Here is a 17,670-nt window from a genome sequence, read left to right as displayed (position 1 = left end):
CCTATCAGGTTGTTTACGAATTCTGGTGCTTCGTCTCAAAACAGGTGGCTCCTTTGCAACCTTGGGAACTGGTACAGGTCCTGGGTCAGTAGTGTGAGAAGGACTGACTTCTGGACCCGCCTCCATGCTGAGGCTCCGTGAGACAGTGGAGCCTCAGCATGGCCATCTGAAAGCTGACTAGGAATCACAGGCTGGGGAGGGAGTGAGTCCAACCTCTCAGGCTCACTCTGAGTAGGGGTGCAAGGAAGGCCAGATCTCTTAGGGATACAGTGTCAGTACTCCTGTCAGGGAATTTAACATGAGCGTAGTTGGGGTTAGTATGCAGTAGCTGAACTGGTTGGACTCGGGGGTCTGTTTTACGCGCCCGAGCGTGGCTCTTCAGCAGCACGCTTCCAGGCTCAGATAAACAGGCTGGCCAGTCCATCACAGTTCCTGATTTCCTAGGAAAGGCAAACATACGTTCATGAGGTGTTTGATTTTTTTGCAGTACACAATAAAGACCGAATAGAATGTAATGCCTCAGGCAGCACCTCCTGCCACCGGGTAACAGGGTAACCATGTGTTTTTAAAGCAAGATTAACAGTCTTCCAGACTGTAGCATTAGCCCTTTCAACCTGCCCATTGCCCTGCGAGTTGTAGCTCGTGGTACGGCTGGTGGCAATCCCCTTTCGTAGCAGGGCTCGCCGCAGTTCAGCGCTCATGAATGCTGAGCCTCTATCAGTATGAATGTAATTGGGAAAACCAAAAATGCTGAAAATTCTGTCAAGTGACTTAATGACAGACACTGACAAGATGTCAGAGCAGGACGTCTGCAAAGGGAAACCTGGAATATTTGTCAATTACAGTAAGGAAATATACATTTTTGTTGTTGGAAGGTAACGGCCCTTTAAAATCTAAGCTAATCCTCTCAAAAGGTCAGTTTGGCTTGATGAGAGTGGCCTCTGGAGCTTTGAAGTATTGCGGTTTGCATTCTGCGCAAACAGGACAGCTTTTAGTCAGTTTCCTGACTTCTTCCAGAGAGTAAGGAAGGTGGTTAGCCCTTATGTAGTGGAAGAATCTCATGACTCCTGGGTGGCACAGTCTGCTATGGATCTCTTTTAGCCCCTCCAGCTGAGCACCAGCAGCAGATTGTGACAATGCGTCAGAGGATTCATTTAACCTGCCCGGTCTGTACTGGATCTCATAATTATAAGTTGAGGGTTCTATTCACCAGCGTGCCATCTTATCGTTCTTGATTTTACTTTTGTGTTTAGTACTGAACATGTAGGCTACAGATTTCTGATCAGCGACAAGAGTAAATTTTCTGCCGGCTAGAAAGTGTCTCCAGTAGCGAACAGCTTCAATAATAGCCTGGGCTTCTTTTTCAATGGCAGGATGTTTAAGTTCAGGTCTGCGTAACGTGCGGGGGAAAAATGCCACAGGTCTGCCCTTTTGATTAAGGGTTCCTGCCAAGGCACAATCTGAGGCATCAGTTTCCACTTGGAATGGGACATCCTCGTCAATGGACGAGAGTGCAGCTTTGGCAATATCACCTTTAATTCTCTCGACAGCCTTCAAGGCCACTGAAGAGAGAGGAAAAGATTTAGTGTCAAACAGAGGACGTGCCTTCATGGCGTAGTCCCGAACCCATTTGCAGTAATAGGAAAAGAGTCCCATACACCTTTTAAGGGCTTTTGCTGAGTTTGGGGATGGTAACTTCTTAAGGGGGGCCATTCTTCCCGGGTCGGGCGGATTTCGCCCTTGCGGCAATGTAGCCCAGAATGGGTAGCTCTGTCACGTTCAACACACATTTGCCTTCGTTAAATATAAGGTTGAGTTCTTTAACTGTTGCTAAAAATTTCTTTAAGTTGTTGTCGTGCTCAGCCTGTGTTTTCCCACAGATAGTGACATTATCCAGATAGGGAAACGTACCCTGTAACTCATACGTCCTAACAATCTTATCCATTTCCCTTTGAAACACGGACACACCATTAGTGACCCCAAAAGGTACCCTTTTAAACTGGTATAACCCCCCCCAATCAGCCTCAAAAGCCGTATAGGGCTGTTCCCTTTTCTTAATGGGGATTTGGTGGTAAGCTGCTTTGAGGTCGATAGTGTATACACTTTGTATTGTGCTATCTGATTAATCATTTCATTGATGCGTGGCAGGGGGTAGGCATCCAGGTTAGTATAACAGTTGATTGTCTGGCTGTAGTCAATAGCCAGTCGTTTCTTAGTGTGATTTTTCACAACTACCACCTGGGCTCGCCACGGACTCTTACTGGGTTTAACTACTCCTTCTTTCAGCAATCTCTGGGTCTCAGCTTTGATAAACTCATGATCCTCTTTGCTGTAAGAACGGCTCTTAGTGGCAATCGGCCGACATTCGGGGGATAAATCACTGAAAAGGGAGGGAGATTTGATCTTTAACGTGGACAGACCGCAGTAACTAGCGTGGGGGATGGTAAGTGTGGGTAGTGGCCCACCGAAATTTAACATTACACTGTTCATTATTGTACCATGAGTTTCTGCTAATAAAATTGAAGTGCTAGTTGATGAAGTTGACAAAGACGATGTGGTCAAACAATAATCATGGCTTTTATTCGCAGAAACTCATGGTATAATAATGAAAGAGAATAGATGCACATGCAGTTATATCCAAGGAGAGTGTCCTTAACAGTAGAGATAATGAACAGCCAATGTTAGTACAGTAAGGCTCGCCAGAGGGGAGACAGGCACTTGGCAGACATTCACCACAGGGAGATCACCTGGGTCGACGGCCGGTGTCATCCCCAGGTCCGCATAGTCGCCACGTTTATGTGCCATTTTGTGGGCTGGTCCACGTCTCTGTGGGCTGTTACACATCTTAGTTTCTTTCTGATACATTGATACTCGTAAACAATGATTAGACATCAAAATGAATTACCTGTGAACAAGTTCCAAACATCTGGAGGTTGTGAATCATATTACTTCTGATCACATTAACCCACTATTCGAAAGACATGATTAAGCTAGAGGAGAACAGAATAGTTTTACAAGGGCCTTGCCTGGATGAGAGGGCTCAACTTGCAGGAAAGATTTATAGGCTGCGTCTGGAGCAAAGTAGGCTGAAATGTGTCATGGTAGAGGTATATAAAATGGAGAGGCACCGATAGGACAGCAGATACTGTGGTTGAAGTAGAAACACAATGCTGGAGAAACTCAGCAGGTCAAACAGTGTTCTTTATATTGCAAAGATAAATATACATAATCGATGTTTTGGGCTCGAGGTACAAATAAAATGTCAGCAGGCATCTGAATAAAGGATGAGGGGTGAGGCATGGTCACAAAGGCATGAGTTAATAAGTGGAAAAGAGAGGGAGGGCACAGCAGCAACAAGGGGAGGAGGGATGGCCAGGTGAATTGAGAGGGAAGGGGTTGGAGAGCTGAAAAGGGGAAGGGAAGGGAAGAGAAGGGGAAAGGAGAGTAGATTAGCAGAAATCAAAAAAGTCTAAGTCGGGGTCCCCAAACTTTTCAGACCATCAACTATAGAGAACATGGGAGGGAGGTGACTAGAAGTGATGAGGTTGGAGATAGTGTTGGAGGCAGTGGCTTGATGAGCTGTGGTGGGGTCTTGAGGAAGGCATAAGTAGGAGGAGGTATCTGAGAGCTGTCGGCTGGCCTAGGCAAGGTAGAGGTCAGTGTGACAGACCACAACAGCGCCACCCTTGTCTGATGGTTTGATGGAGAGGTTGGGATTGTTGTGGAGAGTGGAGGGCAGAGCGTTCAGAGGAAGTAAGATTAGAATAAGAGAGGGGAGTGGTGAAGTTGATGTCTCGGCAGCATTGGAAATCAAAAGATCCAGAGCGAGCAGATGGCTAAGATGAAGTGTCGAAGAGGAGGAAGAAGGCTTAAAGTGGGAGAAGGGGTCTTGGGTGAGGGATGGAGAGTCACACTTGTGGAAGTAGGCAGAAGCGACAGAAGAGTTTTACATTTTGGCGAGCGTGGAACTCATCAAGGTGGCTCAGAGAAAGGAGAGTCAGAGTAGGAATCGGTGTGGTGAAGGGTGTTGGGAGGAGGTGGAGGGTTAGGGAGGTCAGAGGGTAGAGAAGGAAGGTAGGAGAGGTCAGAGGGGAGAGGTGGAGGGTTAGGGAGGTCAGAGGGGTTTCCCACAGTGAGGGTGTGTAAAACGAGGTAGATGGTATCTAGAATGATCTGCCAGAGGAGACAATGGAAGCTACAATCAGGTTTAAAGAAAAAATCAGATTCACAAGTGAAATGTTGCTTCACTTGGAAGGACTGTTTGGTGTGAGAGAGGAGGTGTTGGTGCAAGTGAAGCATCTCCTGAGGTCATAGGGGTAGGTCCCAATGGGTCAATTGGTGGACAAGGGAGTCACAGAGGGAGTGGTTACTGTGGAAGGCAAGAGAGGGGAATATGTGTCTAGTGGTGGGATCATGTAGGAGGTGACGGAAATGGCGGAGGAAAATGTGTTGGATGCGAAGGCTGGTGGGCTAGTAGGTGAGGGCAAAAGGAATCCAGTTTTTGTTGCAAGTGGGGGAGAGGGGGCCAGGGTAGATGTGCAGGTAATGAAGGATAAATGGGTGAGCACTGAGTTGATGGTAGTAGAGGAAAAGCCATGCTGTCAGAAGGAGGACATCACTGATGATCTGGTGTGGAAGTCCTCATCCTGGTGAAGGCGTGACAAGAGATGGAGGAATTGAGAGAATGGAATGGAATCCTTACAGGGGACAGGGTGGGAAGAGGTGTAGTCGAGGTCGCTATGGGAGTTGGTGGGCTTATAGAAGATGTCTGTCCAGAATTTGTCTCCTGAGATGGAGACAGCGAGATCAAGGAAAAGGAGATTGTTGCTGGAGATGGACCAAATGAATATGAGGTCAGGGTGGAAGTTGGTAGCAAAGTGGATGAAGTTAACAAGCTCATCATGGGTACGTGAGACAGCACCAAAATAATCATCGACATAGTGGAGGAAGAGTTGAGGGGTGTTGTCTGTATAGGCTTGTAGCATGAATTGCTCCTCTTAGCCAACAAAAAGGCATAGCAGGCGTCCATGTGAGTACCCAAGGACTGGACCAAGGGGGACAAAACAGAGTTGAGCTAAGCAGAGACCAATTCAGTGAGGCAGGAGCACAAAGACACAAAATGCTGGAAGAACTCAGCCTATCTTTTCAGTGTCCATTGACAAAGAATCAAGTGCAACAATCCCACAGCATCCCATAAGCCCATGACAACTACTGGTGTGAATGAAAATTAATAACTGGGGAAGATAAACAGTCAGAAAATTACAGACAAAATACAACATTTTTTTTGTTTTTTATGGATCTTGTACTTAAATTATAAAGTAGACTTGAATAGATATTTCATACATTGGAAATAAGTAGAGGAACACCAAAATTTGCACACAAAAATCCAAAAAACTGAGGCAACTTATAACACCAGAAGCAGTGTATTCTATCATTTAAGAGAAGGTTGGATGTGTACATGGAAGTGAGGGGGTTTGAGGATTATTGGCAGTGAGCAGGAGGTTCGAGCTAGTGGAGTTGTTCTCGTGAACTGGTGCGGACTCGAAAGGCCGACATGGCCTGTTTCCGCTACGTAAATGGTTATATCAGAAGCTACCAGAAAATGCATCGAGTTTGCACAATTTCAGGACTAATTTTCATAAAATATGCTTTCAAGTAACATGTTCATTCTTTGGTAATACAATGTACAGGCATCAAAAATGTTTTTACGTAAATATACAAAAAAAACCCTCTAATTAACAATGTGCTGTTGGCATTTGCTTTAAAAAAAACTGATAGAATAAGATCAGTAACATTCTGATATAGGCAGTTTCTAGAACAGAATTGACACAACTTGTCCTTGCCAACCAAAATATTCTAACCATACTCATCCCATCTGCCTACCTTTGGCCCATATACCTCTAAAACAATCCTATCCATGCAGTGGCCTTTTATCCTTAAGCTTTGCCTAAGTACCAGCCTCAACCACCTCCTCCAGTAGCCTATTCCATACACCCACCATCTTCTGTGTTTAAAAAAAAGTTACTCCTCAGTTTCCTATTCGATCTTAAGCAGATTTCCTCTGGTTGCCAATTCCCCTGCCCTGGATAAAACCTCTCAAATCACGTGATTTACTCCTCTCGTGATTTTGAACAATTCCATGACACCATCTCTCATCCTCCTGCGCTCTAAGGTAAAGCCCTCGTCTGTTCAAACTCTTACCATAACTCAGGTTCATGAGTCCTGGCCACATCCTTGTAAATCCTCTCTGGATCCTTTCCATCTTGACATCTTTCCTGCAGCACGGTGACCAAAACTGAACACAATACTTAAATGAGGCTTCACCAATGACCTTCTAACTTTTATACTCAATACTCTAAATGATGAAGGCCAATATGCCACAACCCTTCTTGTCTACCCTATCTACCAGTGACACCGCTTTCAAGGTACTATCTGCCCATCTGCCCATACTTGTTGATCCATATGCTTGACAATGATCCCCAGATGCCTACCATTCAGTCCTACTGAAGGAAGACCTCCCAAAATTCAACACCTCTGCATTAAACTTCATCAACCATTCCTCTACCCACCTGACCCAAACCTTTGGCAACCATCTTCACTACTACAATGCCAGACACTTTAGTGTCATCTGCTAACTTCCTAATAATGCAGCAAAAGTCTTCATCGAAAGCAGTGATAGATGTTCATAAAATTAGGAGCAGCACAGGTATAGTGGATGATCATATTTTTCTTCCCAGGAAGTGGAATCTAAAACCGAACACCATACGCTTGAAGTGAATGGGTAGAAATTTACAAGTGGCATAAGGAGTAAATCTTTCACAGAGGGTGGAACAAGGTCCCAGAGGCAGCTAAATTTTGTTCAAACAACATTTGGACAGGTTCATGGACATGAAAAGTCAAAAATGCAGGTCAATGAGACCAACAGGAAAACATTCTGGACTGGCATGGAAAATTATGCCACTGCACATAACAAATTGGCAGAAAAGTCATCATTTAAACATATTTCTCAAAAAATTGCTCTGATTCTTAAACATTTGTATATACCTCCTCTTTGAGGGGCAGAGAGGACTCGTGCAGTGGAGGAAAGTGGGTCTGCGGAGGAGGGGGGAGAAAAGACCAGGTTGGCTGAGGTGGGGGATCCATGGAATGGGGGGGGGGGGGCGGGTGTAGGTTCGAGGGGATGGTTGGTGGGGGAGGCAAGGGCCAAGGTGGGCCCGGGGTGGGGCAAGGAGCGAGGTAGGCGAGAGTGGGGGGGGGAGAGAAAGGATCAGGGCAAAGGCCAAGGTGGGCAGAGGGGAGGGTGGGGGCAAAGACTGAGGTGGGCAGTGGGGGCAGGGGGAGGGCCGGGATGGGCAGGGGGGCGGGGGGTAATGGGGGGGCGGGGTGGGCAGAGGGGGTGGGGGGAGGGCTGGGCTGGGCAGGGGGGAGGGCCGGGGTGGGCAGGGGGGGCGGGGTGGTCAGAGGGGCCAGGGGGAGGGCCGGGTCGGGCCAGGCAGAGGGGGAGGGGGGCGGGGTGGGCAGAGGGGGCGGGGGAAGGGCCGGGGTGGGCAGGGGGGGCGGGGTGGGCAGAGGGGCCAGGGGGAGGGCCGGGTCGGGCCGGGCAGAGGGGGAGGGGGGCGGGGTGGGCAGAGGGGGCGGGGGAAGGGCCGGGGTGGGCAGGGGGGGCGGGGTGGGCAGAGGGGCCAGGGGGAGGGGGGCGGGGTGGGCAGAGGGGGCGGGGGAAGGGCCGGGGTGGGCAGGGGGGGCGGGGTGGGCAGAGGGGCCAGGGGGAGGGCCGGGTTGGGCCGGGCAGAGGGGGAGGGGGGCGGGGTGGGCAGAGGGGGCGGGGGAAGGGCCGGGGTGGGCAGGGGGGGCGGGGTGGTCAGAGGGGCCAGGGGGAGGGCCGGGTCGGGCCGGGCAGAGGGGGAGGGGGGCGGGGTGGGCAGAGGGGGCGGGGGAAGGGCCGGGGTGGGCAGGGGGGGCGGGGTGGGCAGAGGGGCCAGGGGGAGGGCCGGGTCGGGCCGGGCAGAGGGGGAGGGGGAAGGGCTGGGCTGGGCAGGGGGGGCGGGGTGGGCAGGGGGGGCGGGGTGGTCAGAGGGGCCAGGGGGAGGGCCGGGTCGGGCCGGGCAGAGGGGGAGGGGGGCGGGGTGGGCAGAGGGGGCGGGGGAAGGGCCGGGGTGGGCAGGGGGGGCGGGGTGGTCAGAGGGGCCAGGGGGAGGGCCGGGTCGGGCCGGGCAGAGGGGGAGGGGGGCGGGGTGGGCAGAGGGGGCGGGGGAAGGGCCGGGGTGGGCAGGGGGGGCGGGGTGGGCAGAGGGGCCAGGGGGAGGGCCGGGTCGGGCCGGGCAGAGGGGGAGGGGGAAGGGCTGGGCTGGGCAGGGGGGGCGGGGTGGGCAGAGGGGGCGGGGTGGTCAGAGGGGCCAGGGGGAGGGCCGGGTCGGGCCGGGCAGAGGGGGAGGGGGGCGGGGTGGGCAGAGGGGGCGGGGGAAGGGCCGGGGTGGGCAGGGGGGGCAGGGTGGGCAGAGGGGCCAGGGGGAGGGCCGGGTCGGGCCGGGCAGAGGGGGAGGGGGGCGGGGTGGGCAGAGGGGGCGGGGGAAGGGCCGGGGTGGGCAGGGGGGGCGGGGTGGGCAGAGGGGCCAGGGGGAGGGGGGCGGGGTGGGCAGAGGGGGCGGGGGAAGGGCCGGGGTGGGCAGGGGGGGCGGGGTGGGCAGAGGGGCCAGGGGGAGGGCCGGGTTGGGCCGGGCAGAGGGGGAGGGGGGCGGGGTGGGCAGAGGGGGAGGGGGGCGGGGTGGGCAGAGGGGGAGGGGGGCGGGGTGGGCAGAGGGGGCGGGGGAAGGGCCGGGGTGGGCAGGGGGGGCGGGGTGGGCAGAGGGGCCAGGGGGAGGGCCGGGTTGGGCCGGGCAGAGGGGGAGGGGGGCGGGGTGGGCAGAGGGGGAGGGGGGCGGGGTGGGCAGAGGGGGCGGGGGAAGGGCCGGGGTGGGCAGGGGGGGCGGGGGGCGGGGTGGGCAGAGGGGGCGGGGGAAGGGCCGGGGTGGGCAGGGGGGGCGGGGTGGGCAGAGGGGCCAGGGGGAGGGCCGGGTCGGGCCGGGCAGAGGGGGAGGGGGAAGGGCTGGGCTGGGCAGGGGGGGCGGGGTGGGCAGAGGGGGCGGGGTGGTCAGAGGGGCCAGGGGGAGGGCCAGGCCGGGCCGGGCCGGGGGGGGGCGGCAGCGGGAGCCGAGGCACCTGATCCCCGCCCCTATCCGCCGCTCCTTTCCCGTCCCCAGGTTCATCCCGGTTGAGCATCGCAGATTTACCGGCCACGCTCCGACGCCGCCCTCATCCTCTCCCGGATCGCATAAGGAACAGCCCCGCCCCGCGCCAGCACAGGCCTCGGCCCCGCAGATCTGAAATGCGGCTCCGCCAGCACCGTCCGTTCCGCTACACCGCCCCCTAGCGGCCGGGAGGCCAACGTGCCGCAGGGTCCTCCAAGAAGGCTCTTGCTGAGATCGCCCACCAATTCCATGATGGTTGGCCCAGACTTGAGGTTCAGGTGCACTTGGCAAAGCTTCTTTTGGCGTGCTATCCAGCCAAGTGCAGTGGAGAAAGCCAGCTGGCGGGGCAACTCAGCAGGAGCTTCCATGGGCAAAAATGACCAGTGGACGTTTTGGGGCAGAACCCTTCATCAAAAGAAATGATAGATTAATCTGGACAAGTGTGAGGTGTTGCACTGTGGGGGGGAGTCAAAGGTGAGGGGAATATGGTCAGGCTCCTCAATGTGTGGCCGTGCAGAGGGATCCAGAGGTCCAGGTTCATTGCTCATTGAAAGTGGCCAAGCGAAGTGAAGCAGAATTGATGATCGTGTCCATGTGACAAAATACATTGTTTGGGGGCAGCATCACATCGACATAAACCACTTTAATAAATGGAAATAGTGCCAGAAAAAGAAAATGTCCAGGTAAAGTAGCATCTGTTGTCCATTGTTCATTCAGGAATCTGACGGCAGTGGGGAAGAAGCTGTCCTTGTGCTGCTGAGGGCCCATCTTCCAGGCTTCCAAACCTTTTTCCTGATGGTTGCACGGTGAAGAGTGCAGAGCCCACTTGGTGTTTGGGGTGGGTGGGGCGGGTCCTTGAGGATCGAGGCTCTTTTCTTAAGACGCCGCCTCCTGTAGATGGAGTGAAGACTGGTGTCTGTGTTGTCACAAGCCAAGTTAACAATCCTCTGTGGAGTTTTTTTTTCTGGTCCTGAGCATTGGCACTCCATACCAGACAGCGATGCAACCAGCCAGAATGTTCTCCACTGAACACCTAAAAAGGTTTTGAGAGTCTATGGTGACATTCTGAATCACCTCAGATAGGCTGGAAATGAAGGCGTATGGCATACTTGGCTTTATTGGGTGGAACAAGTCTTAGCAGACTCGACGTGATTTTAGACTGCAATGTCAGGAAAATCATGTATAAAGTTAACATTATTACTGCCCACGTGCTCATTCACACTGGGCACCTTTTTAGACTGCAAGTGCATGAGTGCCACAGTCCTAGTGGTTGGACGTGCAGTTAGTGGATGATCTTCAATGAATTTTTCCGGTACAATTTATCCGGTACAATATCCATGTTAATAGGCCAAGAGCCTGTGGAGCAAACAAACATAAAAAAACTGCTCCTTGGAACGTACAGATTAGAATTGTGCTTTCCCTGTTGCGAAGGAGGTTGAGAATTTTACATGATAGAGGTTTATGAAATTATGAGAAACTTAGATAGGACAGTTAGTGACTGATTCACAAGCCAGCAGCGTTTAAAACTGGAGGGAGGTTCAAAGGGGATTTGGGGTTAACATTTTCACACACAAAGTAGTTGATATCTGGAGTAAGCTGCCAGAGGTAGGAACATAACAACATTTAGAAGTTGACTTGAATAGATACTTGATTGAGCAGAGCATAGAGGGATATGGAATTCATACAGGGAAGTGGAATTGGTATAAATAAGCAGAATGGTCGACAGCCTGTTTGTGATGTCAGAGCAGTTCAACAAGGCGAGGTTCAAGAGCAGTTGGACGCAGTTCATGAACCTCTGGGTGCTGGTTTTTGGGCTTCTGAGCCATCCACATGAAGTTAACAGTGAGAAAGGATTGTGGCCAGAAGTGATGGGGGTCCTTCATGATGTTGGCTGGCTGCCCTCCATGGATGGGAGATCAGAACCTGGCCACTTTATCTTCTGCATTCCTAGGCAGTCAAATTCCCAAACCAGGCTGTGACGCAAGGTGTCAGTATACTTTCCACAGTGCACCTGTAGAATTTTGTTAGAGAATTCGACAACATGCCACATCCTTGGTGGAAATAAACAGTGCAAATGATCAGTCAATGTTTTTGGTTGGAATCCATCAAGATTATTTCTCCCCACCATGCAGCCTGACCTGCTTGAGTGTTAGCTCAAGATTGCAGCGTCTGCCCTCTGGTGGGTAACAAGAGAAAAGCAGTAAAAACTGGAGAAATTGAGCAGGTCAAACAGTATACTTCATATTGCAAAGATGAAGATACATCACCAATGTTTTGGGCAGTGTTAAAACATTAGTGCTGCCATCTGCCATTTATTGCAATGAAGTATTTTGTGCGCTCACATTTCTTGGCAAATAAACTTTCTCTCTTTTGCCGCATGACAATTTCAAACTGAGCCCCAACATTCTCTGCCCTAGAAAACAATTCTTTTATTGGTCCAAGTCTCATGGCATGAACCCATGTTGCAAATCCAACTTTCATAACTTTCCCCAAATATCAGTGATTAGTCCCTTGCATTTGTAAATTGTCACATGGGAGGCCAGATAATGTGCTTCCCCTATTTTGCAGGGAGTTTAAGTCAGTTAAGGTAATTATCTAACCAGCTATCAAATCTGTCAAAATGTTTCTGCTATTCAAAAACTATTAAAATTTTAAAACAAAACTTTAAAATACAATCAGGTTGCCTAAAGGGAACTGATTTTTTTTAAAAAACCCTCAATTTTCTCCCGTCAGTTTTTCTTCTCCATTTAAACAAATTGACCATCACGCTTGAATCAGATTGGCATAGATCTTTCAGGTGAAATCTCCACAGAGCTATAAAATCACAAGATCACAAGAAAAAGGAACAATTGTGAAAAACTATAATGCAGTCCAATTCATTTAGATGTTTTTTAAAAAAAACAGGAAAAACTTGACTTTCAGGCTTAAATATCTAAACAAACCACAACATATCACAAAACTATCACTTCATCACGTTCACCCCGTATCGTTAAATTCTAGAGGAAAAGCAGTCAGAAACTACACGATATGTATATTAATCTTTATTGCAGCTTTCCATGGAAAAAAATTTTAAACTGTTATAAAGTACACATTCTTATGTCATAAAACATTTCATGGATACACACAAGACCCAAAGTTTTTAATCATTTTCACTTTGACAATTCTTTATGCAAAAGTAACTCAATGCAGTATTAACATTTTCACACCTAAAATTGGATCCACTGATGATGGCTGCTATCTTGAACCAAAGGTTCAAATACGGAATGACCCAAATTAATAAATTAATTAAGTTATAAAAATTAATTAGTAAAAATCAATTGGACCCAAAATATTTCCTAAATTGAAACCAGATTCTCCATGTATGTTTAAGAACAAAATTAGCAGTTAATTTGGATGCCAAAAAAGGCAAAGGTGCTCCAAGTATTAAATTAAACCAAGTAGTTAAATTTAGGTGCACAATCTTTTTCAGATATTTTTACTGACAAAAATCTTGCTTCTTTCGAACAATTAATCCACCAAATTTAAAAACGCCTAGACATAATTTTTTTTTGTTGCTATTCACAGGTTAGGAGCTTTTTTTAAATCTTTAATTTTGAAGCTCCTCAAAGACCTAGAACCTAATATGATAGGGATGATTTATAATTTCCAACCTAATTACACAGGGGTGGTATCTGGCCTTTAGTTTTAAATTCTAGGGATAGTTCCCTGGACAGAATTTTAAAAAAAAACTATGGGAACAAGATTTTCAACAGTTAATCTCTGAAACTACATTAGACACTCATTAATACAGTTTAAGGCCGTACACTGGGCCCACTTTTCCAAAGTCCAATTGGCTAAATTCTATTCAAACTCTCTTCTAAATGTGATAAGTGTATAACTGAAGGAGGCTCACTGCATCATCTGTTTTAGTTCTGTTCTTCTCTTTTCAATTTTTGGGAAGTGGTATTTCGCACCTTGTCTTTCATTCTTAGTATTAATTTGATCCCAAATCTTTGGAATAAATAGGCCTTCTGGTTTAATTCTGACTGCTCCACAATCCCACGTTTTTCCCCTCACCTCCCTTATCACAAGAAGGGCCATGTTAATGAGAAGGAAAGATGCTGTCCCTCCCACACATGGGTTGTCCGAGATGATGGCATGCCTGACTTTGGAAAAAAAATTAGATGTTCCACTGCTGAAATGAAGCTTAACTTTATGGGATTCTTCTCTTAATTAGTTTCAAAATTAGTAAGATTAACTAGTTTTTGTTCTTTTTCTTACCCAATGTTTGTCTTCCTTTTTTCTATTTTTAGTAGTGGACTGTTTGTGTTAGTCAGTAGGCCTCCAATGGGAGGAGACTGGTTTAGATATTTAGTCTAGTGCTTTTCTTTTTATCTTTCTTTTTAATGTAATGTAGGTCTCAGCACTATTTGTATTGTTATATGAGATTTGTTAATATTTTGTTATGTACCAATGGAACATTTATTGATAAAACCAATAAAAATATTGAAAAAGAAATTGGATCTACATCAGTTTAATAAATGATCACTGCCTATTTCAAATTTTTCATGAATTTCTGCATGTTAAATTCTCAAACAAAACCAGTGTAACTAGTTTGCAACTCCAAGCAGATTAAATGTTAGATTTCTTTCGAACCTCATACATCCCATGAATGAATCCATTATTTGACAATATCCAATTAATGAATATTACTGTCAGGGGTTATAGACTTTTAAAAAGCTGAACGAAATTGACAGTTCTTGTTAGATCCTTGAAATGAAAATAAAAAGGTTTGTAAGAACCAGTTTGAAATTTTAAAATGTTTTTAGCCAGAGGGTGGTAAATCTGTTTAATTTGTTTCCACAGGCAGTTGTCGAGGCCAAGTCATTGGGTGTTTTTAAGGCAGAGATCGATAGATCCTTGATTAGCCAGAGCATCAAGGTTATTGGTGGAGGTGGGTAATGAATAGTCTATTTCAGCTCCTATTTCTTATAGCCTCAGAGCATCAGTAAACTTTATTGTACAGAATTAATGTTAGTCACATACTTCATTTTTAAAATACAGTAAAACGCCGGGTATCCAGCAACTATGGGGAATGGTAGATGCCGGATAAGTGTATTTTCCAGTTGCTTGAGATTCCATGCTGCACCTCTGATGAACTAACCACGAGGGGGCACCAATTTTAAACTTTTGTATTTTTTTGTCAGCTGCTTGAATTTCGGGGATTTTACTGTATAAGGAAAACGGAACAAGAGCTTCAACTTATTAAACTGGAGATAGTAGTCAGTATTCAGTACAAGTTCGCCGAGTGGGAAATCTTAACTTCCATTTTTGGAAGAACCAGTGAGAAGACAGTGAGGGAGATGTAGATGAAGTGGTTATTTTCAAGATTCCATTCTGAATCTTATTTTTAAAGCCTCAAATATGCATTCATGCATGAAAGACAGTACAGGAACACAGTGACTCCAAAAGCTAAAGTTTGATCTTCAAACTTGAGGAAGGACATACTAGCTATAGAGGGTGTGCAGCGCAGATTTACAAGGTTAGTTCCAGGGATGGCAGGGTTGTCATATGCAGCAAGGCTAGAAAAACTGGACTTGTATCCATTGGAGTTTAGAAGGATGAGGGGGGACATGATTGAGGTATACAAAATCATCAGGGGGATAGACAGGGTGAAGTCGGATTACTTGTTCCCAATGATGGGGGAGACGAGGACTAGAGGGCATAGTTTAAGAATACAGGGTAGGCCCTTTAGGACGGAGATGAGAAAGCATTTTTTTACCCAGATAAGTGTGAATCTGTGGAATGCTCTGCCACAGAGGGTGGTAGAGGCGGATTCGCTGACTATGTTCAAAAGAGAGTTAGATAAGACTCTTGTGGGTAACGGAGTTAAGGGTTATGGGGATAAGGCTGGAAAGGGGTACTGATGGTAATGATCAGCCATGATCTAAAATGGCGGTGCTGGCCCGACAGGCCAAATGGTCTACTCCAGCTCCTATTGTCTATTGACTCATAGAAGCTGCATTCTAGAGTGACCACAATCTCAAAGCAGATGATCAGCCACATCAATCTGTTCCCCAAAACACGAATTGCTCATTTATACATAAGAAATAGGAGCAGGAGTAGCCATCTGGCCAGTCATGTCTGCTCTGCCATTCAATGACATCATGGCTGATCTCCACCTACCTGCCTTTTCCCCCCATACCCCTTAATTCCCCTACGAGGCAGAAATCTATCCAACCTTGACCAAATGTTGAACTTGACCAAACGTGCAACTTTGAAAAATCCAGAAATATCAATCCATCCACTAAAAACACATTTTAGTCCTCCCTTCATTCAAGGTGCCAGGAATTTCACAGCAGTCGTGCTATTTTAATAACGTTCTGAATTTGCACCAGTTCACTGACCAACGTGGCTGTTTGCTTCGAACAATAACACTCCTAATTCACAGAATGCCCCCCCCCCCCACAAAAGATCGGTTCTTCAGTTCAGTAGTTGCAGATAATTCAGTGTTCAAAAAAAGCAAACAATTCAACTTCTGAAGGTCCAAAATAAAGCTCACAAAGGCAATTACAGTACTCAAACTCACATGATGAGATTTCAGTATTGTATTTAAAGTAGCATGTCTGACATAAACTGAAAGGGTAAACTTGGGCTAATGTTCAAATACCAACACATTGGGGATTTCCTTTTAACCTTCAAGAATTATTGTCTAACTTTTGGTTATTCAGCAAACATTTGAAAAGTTGAGTCTGGGCAACAATCTAGTGGTGCATATCTGTGAAATAACTGGATGCAAGTCTCCACTTAGTAACAAGGGCAGATGGTGGTGGTGGGAGGGAAATACTCAACAATCACATAGAACATTACAGCACAGTACAGGTCCTTTGGCCCTCGATGTTATGCCAACCTATATATTCCTACCAAAACAAAAGTACTAAACCCGTCCTACCTAGTAACCCTCTGTTCTTCTTTAATCCACTCGTCTCTTAAGTGTCCCTAATGTTTCAGCCTCCACCACCATCCTGACAAGGCATTCCAGGCACCCACAATTCTTGTGTAAAAATTTATCCCTGATGTCTCCCCTAAACTTTCCTCCCTTCACTTTGTAGAAATGTCCCCTGGTGTTTGCTACTCCTGCCTGGGAAAAAGGAATTGACTGTCCACCTTATCTATGCCTTTCAGAATCTTGTAGACCTCGATTAGTCTCCTCTCATCCTTCTACACTCCAAAGAGAAAAGTCCCAGCTCTGCTAACCTTGCCTCATAAGACACGTTTTCTAATCCAGGCAACATCCTGGTAAATCACCTCTCCATAGCTTCCACATCCTTCCTATAATGAGGTGACCAGGACTGAACACAATACTCACAATCACTTGGTTCATTACTCCTAAAAGAAACAAAGATTTAAATTTTTAGACATACAGCATGGTAACAGGCCATTTCAGCCCACAATTCCATGCCACCCAATTAACCTACACCCCCAGTACATTTAGAACGGTGGGAAGAAACCGGAGCCCCCGGGATCCTGCAGTTTTGTCAGTAGCTTGGATTATCCCATCTTCTGAGCAACTTTCTAATAGACCATGGTGAGAGGAGGAATGTGAATGCAGGTAAAGGACAATGTGAAGCAACCCAAAGAAACTGGTTTGCGGATGACAATGGAACAGATTTATCATACCAACTTACTTTCCTAATGTTATCAGACTCTTGAACGGACCTTTCACCAAGTTCGCCACTGACTGCACCAAGATCAGCAGGGAAGAAGTCCAAGAAAATTTGAATACTTGAAGTAGGCTTAAAATACAACAGGAAATTATGAAAATTGGTTATATCGAAAAACGGTACTTGAAAGGAAACTTTTAAGGTGATTTTCCTGATCAGCAGCCCAAAATCAATAAAATACACCCAAAAGTGTTCAGAAAGCAAAAATCTTTGTTGTCCAGTGAAGTTGATCTATTTATTTTATTCATTGTTATTTCACTCCAGGCTGTATGAGCCTGGATAATACCTGCATGACAAACAAGTCATTTAAATTCCAAGAACATGATAAAAGTGAAATGTTCTGCAAAGTTCAGGTTTTTTTTCCAGTCACTGCAACTGTATGTTTTTTTTTGTTTGGTATCCCTTTGCCTCATGGCACATGGCAGTAATTTAATATATCCTATTAAATTTTTAAACGTACACGGCCATGAATCTGTGCTGCCCAATTTACACCCACTTGACCTGCACCCCTGGACCGCTTTGAACTGAGCTCCCAGGGAAAACCCATAGGGAGAATATACAGACAGCACGGGATTCGAACCCCAGTACCGATTGTTTGTGCTGTAAAGGAGTTGTGCCAACCACTACGCCAGACGCACTGCACACTGTGGTTGGTGGACCCGATGCACCTGCTTGGCTGCAGCAGGTAAGAATTTTGGTGCGTGTGCCCGTTGTATTTACTCACATGACAAGAAACCCTG

General features: G+C 47.5%; 1 protein-coding gene across 4 annotated transcripts in view; it reads right to left on the bottom strand.

Annotated features, from left to right (window-relative positions):
- The window catches only part of nipa2 (NIPA magnesium transporter 2), a 44,896-nt gene extending 35,492 nt beyond the window's left edge, over window positions 1-9,404 (bottom strand). For 2 of the 4 annotated variants that reach the window (XM_069891932.1, XM_069891935.1), the window contains exon 1: window positions 9,270-9,404. The gene's annotated coding sequence lies outside the window, so the exon portion shown is untranslated. Of the gene's footprint in view, window positions 1-2,747; window positions 2,834-2,905; window positions 2,991-9,269 lie in introns of all 4 variants that reach the window. The other 2 variants (XM_069891934.1, XM_069891933.1) reach the window with 2 other exon arrangements.
- Between the last annotated feature and the right edge of the window lie 8,266 nt (window positions 9,405-17,670).

Source organism: Narcine bancroftii, chromosome 7 (genome assembly GCF_036971445.1).
Source record: "Narcine bancroftii isolate sNarBan1 chromosome 7, sNarBan1.hap1, whole genome shotgun sequence".
NCBI classification, from domain to species: domain Eukaryota; kingdom Metazoa; phylum Chordata; class Chondrichthyes; order Torpediniformes; family Narcinidae; genus Narcine; species Narcine bancroftii.
The sequence above is the reverse complement of the archived record's forward strand: the minus strand, read 5'-3'. Positions and strand labels throughout refer to the sequence as shown.